We start from the raw sequence: 12,056 nt of genomic DNA, 5'->3' as shown, positions 1-12,056 counted from the left end.
CACATGGGGGTTCTGTCAGTTTGTCAATGTTCAACCATTTCAAGAGGTAGCATATGATCAGTAATCAATGGGTACTGAAGGAAGAAGTCCAAGCTGCTCTGAAGGCATTGGCAACAAACAAGGTCCCAGGAATTGACAAAATATAAATTGAGATGTTTCAACAAATGGATGCAGTGCTGGAGGTGCTCACTCGTTTATGCCAAGAAATATGGAAGACAGCTTCCTGGCCAACTGACTGGAAGAAATCCATATTTATGCCTATTCCCAAGAAAGGTGATCCAACCAAATGTGGAAATTATAGAAGAATATCATTAATATCACATGCAAGCAAAATTTTGCTGAAGATCATTCAAAAACAGCTGCAGCAGTATATTGACAGGGAACTGCCAGATTTTCAGGCTGGTTTCAGAAGAGGACATGGAACCAGGGATATCACTGCTGATGTCAGATGGATCCTGGCTGAAAGTAGAGAATACCAGAAGGATGTTTACCTCTGTTTTATTGATTATGCAGAGGCATTCAACTATGTGGATCATAACAAATTATGGATAACATTGCAAAGAATGGGAATTCCAGAACACTTAACTGTGCTCATGAGGAACCTTTACATAGATCAAGAGGCAGTTGTTTGGACATAGCAAGGGGTACTGATTGGTTTAAAGTCAAAAAAGGTGTGTGTCAGGGTTGTATCATTTTACCATACCTATTCAATCTGTATGCTGAGTAAATAATCCAGGAAGCTGGACTATATGAAGAAGAACTGGGCATTAGGATTGGAGGAAGACTCATTCACAACCTGCATTATGCAGATGACACAACCTTGCTTGCTGAAAGTGAAAAGGACTTGAAGCACTTACTAATGAAGATCAAAGACCACAGCCTTCAGTATGGATTGCACCTCAACATAAAGAAAGCAAAAATACAACTGGACCAATAAGCAACATGATGATTAATGGAGAAAAAATTGACGTTGTCAAGGATTTCATCTTACTTGGATCCACAATTAATACCCATGGAAGCAGCAGTCAAGAAATCAAAAGACATATTGCACTGGGCAAATCTGCTGCAAAGGACCTCTTTAAAGTTTTGGAAAGCAAAGATGTCACCTTGAAGAGTAAGGTGCATCCCACCCAAGGCATGGTATTTTCAATCACATCATATGCACGTGAAGGCTGGACAATGAATAAGGAAGACCGAAGAAGAGTCAATGCCTTTGAACTGTGGTGTTGGCGAAGAATATTGAATATACCATGGACTGCCAAAAGAATGAACCAATCTGTCTTGGAAGAAGTACAACCAGAATGCTCCTTAGAAGCAAGGATGGTGAGACTGCATCTTACATACTTTGGACATGTTGTCAGGAGGCATCAGTCCCTGGAAAAGGACATCATGCTTGGCAGAGTACAGGGTCAACAGAAAAGAGAAATACCCTCAACGAGGTGGATTGACACAGTGGCTGCAACAACAAGCTCAAGCATATCAACGGTTGTAAGGACAAAGCAAGGACGGGGCAGTGTTTCTTTCTGTTGTGCATAGAGTGGCTATGAGTTGGTACCGACTCGACGGCACTTAACAACTATCAACAACCTTAAACAGACTAAACTCTGTTCAAGATTATAATCCCTTTTCCAACACAATTTAATTTTTGCTGTTGCTTCTGTGAATTATGCTTTAGTCTTATGAATAGATTGCCTTGTTCCCAGGGTAACAAATTTGTTCTATCCTAAAAAAATTTTTTTTTTTTTTTAATGTCCAGCCACAGAATCAGATGCCTTATTGAAAATGTTTTACTTTATTAGGTTTTTCAATGGTGGAGAATTTTGTCATCTCCCAGTTCCTTCTTTTTTGAACCGTCTTCTGAAACCTCACCTTTGAGAAACTGGAGTCATGGCATTGCATGATTTTTGCTTCCAGGAAGATGGAGTAGATATACATTTTCCTAATTCTTCTATTAAATACAACTTAATACCCTGGGCATTATATGAAAAAAAAAAAACAACCTAAGAGGACTTTGGAAGGTAGAGAGAAGAAGGCAGACCTGCTGTGAACATTGGATCCCAAGGAACAATATGGTGGTAGTTTATGGATTTTCCTTTTGCCTCATATATATCAGAACTGGAAATCATGGTGATATGGTGGTTAAGAGCTATGGCTGCTAACCAAAAGATAGGCAGTTCGAATCTGCCAGGCGCTTCTTGGAAACCCTGTGGGACAGTTTTACTCTGTCCTACAGGGTCACTATGAGTCAGAATTGACTCAGTGGCAATGGGATTATATCAGAATTGGATATGAAGAAGCTAGCAACCCAGAATGTCAACAAGTACAGACCAAGAAAACTCAATAAAAGCCTGTTCTCTCTAGCCACAGAACCAGGAAAGAGGCAGCATATCAAGACAGAAAAACTTCTAGACAATAACCATTCTCTTGCAGCCAAATGCCACAGAAACAAAAAACTGTGGTCCAATCTCCATTCACACCAACAAAAGTTGAGTGAGGAGCATGAACTTCCACCCTTGGGCTATAATGAGGAACCTCAACCCTTCTGACCCCTTCCACTGCTACAGCAGTGTCAGAAAAAGCCAACTAAAACGGAAAATTTAAATAAGATTTAGAGTTTCTTACCAAAATATAAAAAATGTCAAGATTTCAATAGAAAATTACTCACCACAACAAGAACCAGAAAGATTTCAAGCTAAAAGAGAAAGGCGATAAATTCTAACACCAAGATGACAGGTGTTAGAATTCTCCAGTTTTAAAGCAACCATCATGAAAATGCTTAACCAGCAATTATGAACATGTTTGAAACAAATGAAAAAGCAGAAAGTGTCAGTCAAAAAATAGAAGGTATAAAGAAGAACCAAATGGTAATTTTGGAACTGAAAAATGTAATAACCAAAATTAAAGCATTGAATGGAAATAAGAGCAGGATGGAGGGAACAGAGGAAAGAATCAGCAAATTGGAAATAGAAATCACCCAATCTGACAGAAAGAAAAGAAACTGTGAAAATAAAGAAAAAGAAAAAAGAACAGAACCTTATGGATCTGTGAAACTATAACAAATGATCTAACATGTATGCCACTGAATTCCTGTAAGGAGAGGAGAAAGAGGGTGGGGCTGAAAATGTACTGAAAGAAATAATGGGTAAAAATGCTTCAAATTTGGCAAAAGACATAAGCTGATATATCCAAGAAGATGAGCAAACCTAAAATAGGGCAAACCCAAAGAAATCCACACAAAGACACATTAAGGTCGAACATCTGAAAACTAAAGATAAAATGTTTTGAAAGCAGCAAAAGATACACCTTACTTGTTTGTTGTTGGTTGCCATTGAGCCAGTTCCAGCTCATGGTGACCCCATATGTGCAGAGTAGATCTGCTCCACAGGGTTTTCAATGCTGTGACCTTTCAGAAGCAGGTGGCCAGGTCTGTCCTCCAAGCCACCTCTGGGTGGGTTAAAATCACCAACTTTTTGGGTACTAGTCGAGCACTTAGTCATTTGCGCCACCAGAGACGCCACCTTACTTGTAGGAGAACATTGATTCAAATGACAGTAGAGGTGATGGTTAAGTTTGCACATCCACTTGACTGGGTCATTATTCTCAGTGGTTTGGCAGTTATGTAATGGTGTAATTTGGCAGCTATGTAGGTATGATGTAGTTATCCTCCATTTTGTGATATGATGTAATCACATCTATGATGTGATCTCATGTGATCAGCCAATCAGTTGTAAGGGGAGTTTCCTTGAGAGTATGGCCTGTGTTCATTATATACATTGACACTCTGGCAAAGCTCACTGGCTTTTGCTCACTTTGGATTCTGCATCCAGCTCATTACCTGACCTGTGGCTCTTGGAACTGGAGCCAGAGGCCTGCTGTATTTTCTGCTGATCTTGGGACTCATCAGCCTCTGCAGCCTATGAGCCAGCAACGTGCCACCTGACCTGCCTGTCTTGGGTTCGCCAGTCCCTGCAGCTATGTGAGTCAGGAGAAGCCTCCAGCCTGACGCCTGACCCATGGATCTGGGACTTTCCCGTCTCTACAACTGTGTGAGCCATTTCCTCGAGATAAATCTCTCTTTCTCCCTCTATATATATATACATATATGTGTGTATACATATATATACATGTATATGTATACATACACACACACATATAGAAGTAAATACGTGTTTCACTGATTTTGCTTTTTTTTTTTTTTTTTAGAGAACCCAGCCTAAGATGTTCGGTACCGAGAGTGGTTCTAGAGAAACAAAATTGCAAGCATGAGTCTTCTAAACAGGTTCTCAAGCCTGGTGAGTCTTAAAGATGTTGATGACTCTGCCTCTAGTAGTAAAGAGGGCATTGCTAATCCACAGCATGAGATGACAATAGAAATACACAAAATATCACCACCAATAGAGCAAATATTGGTGAGAGGCAAGGCTGTCGGTGATCACATGTTTGATACTTATCTACAATTTTGTCACAATGAGAAGAATAAGAAACTGGTTAGTTGATCCTACTTTCATTAGACAAAGTGGTGAAAGAAAGAAATGAGCTCAGGCCTTCAGAGTCACACCTCAAGCACCCATAAAATACCTCAAAGTTGCCACTTATGCCCTGAAAGTCTTATTTCTTGTAGTAACACAACTGATACTGCTGAAAAACAAGCTCAGAGTCTTACCATAAGACTGACTGAATCCCAACGCCAATTGAATTTCCAGCCTTGCATGGTGTCTGAAGTTAAAATGAGGGCATTGATTGGGAAGAAATGGAATTCTGAAGCTTGGAATGGGGACATACGGGCAGATAATCAGGAAGCTGGGAACACTGAACCCCTAAATCCTGTTGAATCACTCCTGCCAACAGAATCAGCCCTCTCACTCCCATCTGAAGAGATTACTCCATCTTTATCTTCTAAGCCACCCTCCCCAGTAAAGCTACTAGCCTCTCCACCCCCATCTGATGAGATTAACTGCAGCTGTGTCTGAAGAGTCTTTGTGATACCACCTGAGGCGGTGTCTGAGTCATTGCCTGGGGCATTGCCTGAGGCAAATGCCTTACAAGACATTGCTGAATGTTTTCAAAACACACCCCCATCACCCAATTTTTCTTCTACACCTATACCTAGACTTAAGTCCCAGGGAGTCCCAAAAGGTGAAGTACAATGTGTGACCCGGAAGGAGGTACGCTACACTCCAAAAGAACTATTTGACTTTTCTAACATGTACAAATAGACACCTGGGGAATATCTGTGGGAATGGCTATTAAGGGTGTGGGATAATGGTGCAAGGAACATAAAGCCGGATCAGTCTGAGTTTATTGATATGGGCCCACAAAGCTCAGATTCTTCTTTCAGCATTTTAGCTTGTGAGGTTAGGAAAGGATCCAGTGGTTTATTTGGTTGGGGCACTGAAACATGGATTATGTAGTGGCCTACACTAAATCAAGTTGAAGTACCAGACCTGCCTTGGTATACTATAGAAAAAGGTATCCAAAGACGTAGGGAAATTGGCATTCTAGAGTGGATTTGTCAGGTTAGACCCACAGACACTCACATGGAGTGCCCAGAGGACCCACCTTTTACCTCAACGGTGAGGAACAAATTTGTGAGGGAAGCCCCAGCATACTTGAAGATAGCTGTGATTGCTGTTTTATGTAAGTCAGATTTAGCAGTGGAAACTGCCCTAACTGAATTAAGACACTTAACTATGATGGGGCTGATGGACACTGTGAGGGTAGGGGCCAAGTTGTGGCATTCAATCGACAAAGACAAGGTGGGCATGCTTACTGTGACGGACAGTAGAGTCAAAACAGTAATCAGAATAGTCCGACTTGTATGGACATACAGTGTTGGCCACTTAAGTTGTGATGTCCCTAGAAGTGAAATAAATATGAAATCTATTAATTTTTTCCCCACATGTCTGTCAGCTTGTCATACTGTGGGTCTTTTTTTTTTTTTTTTGGAAGACCCATTAACAACCTGCATTATGTGTTATGCAAATGACATATCTTGTTGCTTACTGAAAGTGAAGAGGACTTTAAGCCCTTACTGACGAAGATCAAAGATGGGCAATCAATCAGATGAAATTCAGGAACCTTCCACCTCAGTGAAATTTTTAGGGGTCCAGTGGTGTGGGCATGTCCAGATATTCATACCGAAGTGAAGGATAAGTTACTGCATCTGACCCCTCCCACAACTAAAGAGGAGCCAGAGTGCCTAGTGGGCCTCTTTGGATTTTGGAGGCAACTTATCGCTCATATGAGTGTGCTTCTCTGGCCTATTTATCAAGTGACTCAAAAAGCTGCTAGTTTTGCGTGGGGTCCAGAACAAGAGAAAGCTCTGCAAGAGGTTCAGGTTGCTGTGCAAGCCACTCTGCCACTTGGGTCATATGATCCAGTCGATCCAGTGGTGCTTGAAGTGTCAATGGCAGATAGAGATGCTGTTTGGTGTCTTTGGCAGGCCTTTATTGGTGAACCACAGTGCAGACCCTCAGAATTTTGGAGCAGAGCTCTGCCATCCTCTAAAGATAACTATTATCTTTTTGAAAAGTTCCTTTTGGTTTGTTACTGGGCCTCAGTAGAGATTGAATGCTTAATCAATGGGCCACAAAGTCACCATTTAGCATGAACTGCCCATCATGAACTGGGTGTTTTCTGACCCACAGAGTCATAAAGTCAGATGTTCACAGCAGCACTCCATAATTAAATGGAAGTAGTAGTAAGTTGCATGATTACGTGGCCCAAATGCCCATGGTCTCCACTCCTGTCATATTACCTGCCTTATCCCAGTCTGTACCCACGGCCTTATAGGGAGTTCCTTATGATCAACTGACTAAAGAAGAGAAAACTTATGCCTGGTTTACAGATGGTTCTGTTCAATATGCAGGCAGTGCATGGTTTACAGATGGTTCTGTGCAATATGCAGGCACCATTGGAAAGTGGACAGCAGCACTACGGCCTCTTTCTGGGACCTCCCTGAAGGACAGTGGTGACAGGAAATCCTCCCAATAGGCAGAACTTCAGGCAGTGCAGTTGGTTGCTCACTTTGCTTGGAAGGAGAAATGGCCAGATGTGCAATTGTGTACTGATTCATGGGCTGTGGCCAATGGTTTGGCTGGATGATCAGAGACTTGGAAGGAACATGACTGGAAAATTGGAGACAAGGAGGTATGGGGAAAAGGTATGTGGACAGACCTCTCTGAATGGGCCAAAGAAGTAAAGATATTTGTGTCTCATGGGAATACTTACCAAAGGGTGTCCTTGGCAGAGGTGGATTTTAATAATCAAGTGGATGACTCATAATGTGGAAACCAGTCATCTTCTTTTCCCAGCCATTCCCATCATTGAACAATGGGCTCATGAACAAAGTTGCCATGGTGGCTGGGATGGAGCTTATGCACGGGCTCAGCAACATGGACTTCCACTCGCCAAGGCTGACTTGGCTACAGCCACTGCATAGTGCCCAACTGCCAGCAGCAGAGACCAACACTGAGTGTGCAATATGGCACCATTCCCAGAGGTGACCAGCCAGTAACCTGGTGGCAGGCTGATTACACTGGACCACTTCCATACTGGAAAGGGTGGTATTCTATTCTTACTGGAACAGACACTTTGGCTATGGATTTGCCTTCTGTCTTAGTCATCTAGTGCTGCTGTAACAGAAATACCACAAGTGGGTGGCTTTAACAAAGAGAAATTTATTTTCTCATAGTCTAGTAGGTTACAAGGCCAAATTCAGGGAGTCAGCTCCAAGGGAAGGCTTTCTCTCTCTGTTTGCTCTGTAGGAAGGTCCTTGTCCTCAATCTTCCCTTGGTCAAGGAGCTTCTCAGGTGCAGGGACCCTGTGTCCAAAGGACGTGCTCTGCTTCTGCTGCTTTCTTGATGGTATGAAACTCTCTGCTTGCTTCCCTTTCCTTTTTATCTCTTGAGAGATAAAAGGTGGTGCCAGCCACACCCCAGGGACACTCCCTTTACACTGGGTCAGGGATGTTACATCCCACCCTAATCCTCTTTAACATAAAATTACAATAAAAATATGGAGGACGACCACAAAATACTGGGAATAATGGTTTAGTCAAGTTAATATACACATTTTTTGGGGGGACATAAGTCAACCCATGACATCATCCATGCACGCAATGCTTCTGCCATAACTACCATCCATGCACTTACAGAATGCCTCACCCACCATCATGGTATCCCACACAGCATCACCTCAGATCAAGGGACTCACTTCACAGCAAATGAAGTGCAGCAATGGGCCCATGCTCATGGAATTCACTGGTCTCATGATGTTCTCCATCATCCTGAAGCAGCTGGCTTGATAGAACAATGAAACGGCCTTCTAAAGACACAATTACAGCACCAGCTAGATGGCAATACCTTGCAGGGTTGGGGTAATGTTCTCCAGGAGGCTGTATATGCTCTGAACCAGTGTCCAATACATGGTGCTGTTTCTCTCATAGCAGAATTCACAGGTCCAGGAATCAAGGGATGGAAATGGGAGTGGTGCTACTAATTACTACCCTTAATCACCCACTTGCAAAAGTTTTGCTTCCTATTCCCACGACGCTATGCTCTGAGGGTCTAGAGATCTTAGTTCCAAAGGTAAGAATGCTCTCACCAGGAGACACACCACTGATTCCACTGAACTGGAAGTTAAGAATGCCATCCAGCCATTTTGGGCACCTCATGGATCAAGGGCAAAGATGGAAGTTACTGTATTGGTTGGTGTCATTGATCCTGATTACCAAGTGGAAATTGGATTAATATTACATGATGGAGGCAAAGAGGAGCATGTCTGGAATACAGGAAATCCATTAGGAGGTCTTCTAGCACTACCATGCCCTATGATTAAAGTCAATGGAAAACTACAGCAACCCAATTCCAACATGATTACTAATGGCCCAGGCCCTTCAAGAATGAAGGTTTGAGTCACCCCACCAGGAAAAGAACCACAATGAGCTGAGATGCTTGCTGAGGGCAAAGGGAGCACGTAATGGGTGGTGGAAGAAGGTAGTTCTAAATACCAGCTATGACCATATGACCAGTTGAGGAAATGAGGACTGTAATTGTTATAAGCCTTCATTCCTTATGTCGGTGCATCAAATATTTTTGTTTTCTTAATTTATAAAATATAAAATGTAAATAGGTCTAGTGCATTTTCAGTTGTATGCATGTTAGCTGTATCATGTTAGGTGCAAGTATGACTTTGTAATTGTTTTTGTTTACAGACTCTGTATGGTTTAAGGAGATGTGTATAGGTGCCAAGCTGACATGGGGTGAACTATGATGGTTAAGGTTATATGTCAACTTGGCTGGGCCATGATTCTTAGTGGTTTGGCAGTTATATAATGATGCAGTTGTCCTCTTTCGCGATATAATGTAATCACCTCCATGATGTGATCTGATATGATCAGCCAATCAGTTGTAAGAGGAGTTTCCTCATGGATGTGGCCTACATTCAGTGTATGTATTGATATTCTGGCAAGCTCACTGGCTTTTGCTTGCTCTGTATCCTGCATCTGGCTTATATCATCTGATCTCTGGTTCTTGGGACATGAGCTAGCAGCCTGCTCTATTGTCTGTCAATCTTGGGATTTATTGACCTCTGTAGCCCATGAGCCAGCAGCCTGCCATCTTATCTGCTGATTTTGAACTTGTCAGCCTCCACAGCCTGTGAGCCAGAAGCCTGCAATCTGACCTGCTGATCTTGGTGTACATTAGCTCCTGAAGCTACTTGAGTCAGGAAAAGCCTCCAGCCTGATGCCTGACCCAAGGACTTGGGACTTGCCAGCCTCTACATCTGCATAAGCCGTTTCCTTGGGATAGATAAATGCTTCACTGGTTTTGCTTCTCTAGAGAACCCAGCCTAAGACAGTAGATTTCTCATCAGAAACCATGAAGATTAGAAGGAAGTAGCACATTTTTCAAGTGTTGAAAGAAAGAATTGTCAACCCAGGATCCCATATCTTTTATATGAATGTTTATACAAATGAATCATTTACATGATTACTATATATCAATAAAAGAGAAATCAAGACATCAGATGGAGGAAACTAAAAGAATTTATCACCAGCAGTCTTATCTTAAATGGCTAAAGGAAGTTCTCTAAACAAACAAACAAGCAAACAATAATGATAAAAGAAGGAACCTTGGAACATCAGGAAAGAAGGAAGAAGACAGTAAGCAAAAATATGGGTAAATACGATAGATTTTTCTTTTACGTTTGAGTTTTCTAAATTATATTTGGCAATTTAAGCAATAGTTATAACACTATCTTATATAGTTTTAAATGTATGTAGAGGAAATATTTAAGATAATCATATTATAAATTGGAGGTGGATATGAGGTTTCTACACTTCACTTGAACTGGTAAAATGATGGCTCCCATAGATTGTGATACCGACAACAAAAACCAGACCCATTGCTGTCAAGTCGATTCTGACTCATAGGACAGAGTAGAACTGCCACATAGGGTTTCTGAGGAGTGGCTGGTAGATTCAAACTGCCAACCTTTTGGTTAGCAGCCAGGCTGTTAACCACTGCACCACCCAGTCTCCCATAGATTGTGATAAGGTATGTATATACAACATAATACCTAAAGTAACTACTAAAAAAGCTATACAAAGCTATACACTCAAAAACACCATAGCTAAATCTAAATGGAATCCTAAAAAAATGTTCAACTAACACACAGGAATTCAGGAAACATAAAGCAGACAAAGGAAAAACAGAAGACAAACAAAAAACAAAATGGTAGGTTTGAGTACTAGTATATCAATCAATAAATAAAAATGGTCTAAACACACAGATTAAAGACAGAAATTGACACAGTGTATTAAACAATATTATATGCTGTCAACAAGAAACTCACTTCAAGCAGACGATGTAGGCATGTTGCGAGTAAAATGATAGAAAGAGATTTATCAAAGAAACATTAAAGAAAGCAGTAGTGCCCATATCAAGAGGAGATAAAGCAAATTTCAGAGCAAAGAAAATTACCAGAGACAGAGAAGGGCATTACATAATGATAAAGGAGCTCATCTACCAAGAAGATATAGCAATCCTAAATGTGTGTGCACTAAACGAAAGAGCTTCAAAATATGTGAAGCAAAAACAAATAGAACTGAAAGAAGAAATAGACAAAGCCACGATTATGGTTGGAGACTTTAGTATTGTTCTCTCAACAATTGATATGACAGCTAGAACCGAACACCAGCAAGGCTACAGAAGAACTCAACAACGCTATCAACCAACAGCATCTAATCCGCATTTATAGAACCTCCACCCAACTGCAGCAGAATTCATATTCTTTTCAAGTGCCCACAGAATATATACAAAGATAGACAATATCATGGGCCATAAAACAAACCTAAGAAAATGTTAATGAAAACATGCAGGGTATGTTCTCTGATCAAAATGGAATCAAACTTAGAAATCAATAACAGAAAGATAAGAGACAATTTTTAAAACACTTGGAAACTAACCAACACACTTCCAAACAATGGATCAAAGAGAAAGTCTGAAGAGAAATAAAAAATGTGTATATATAAACTGAACAAAATGAAAAAGAAAATAGAAAATGCAACATAACAAAATTTATGGAACATAGTTAACACAGTGGTGAGAGGGAAAATTATAGCAGTAAAGGTATACATTAGAAAAGAGGAAAAGTCTCAAATCAATCTAAGCTCCCACCTCAATTACCTAGAAAAAAAAAAGAGCAAAACAAATCTAAAGCAAGCAGAGGGAAGAAACTAGTAAACATAAGAGCAGAAATCAATAACATTTAACAACAGAGAAAATTAATGCAACACCAGACTAGCATAAGACTGGAGGTGCCTTGACCTCTAACCTCAAGATAGTGAGGGACAGTGTGGCCTGACCTCTCTGAGAGTCTAATGTGACATCCCTCAAGTTTGGGGCACAGTAACACAGGTTGAAGGAGTATGAGCTACTTTGGTGATTGAGTGCTGCCTGTATTAATTATCTATTGCTGGCTAACAAATTACGCAAACTAAGTGGCTTAAAATTACGAACATGTATTTTCTTTGGGTTAGGAATTCAGACATG

Source organism: Loxodonta africana, chromosome 9 (genome assembly GCF_030014295.1).
Source record: "Loxodonta africana isolate mLoxAfr1 chromosome 9, mLoxAfr1.hap2, whole genome shotgun sequence".
NCBI lineage: Eukaryota > Metazoa > Chordata > Mammalia > Proboscidea > Elephantidae > Loxodonta > Loxodonta africana.
Note: the sequence above shows the minus strand (reverse complement) of the source record.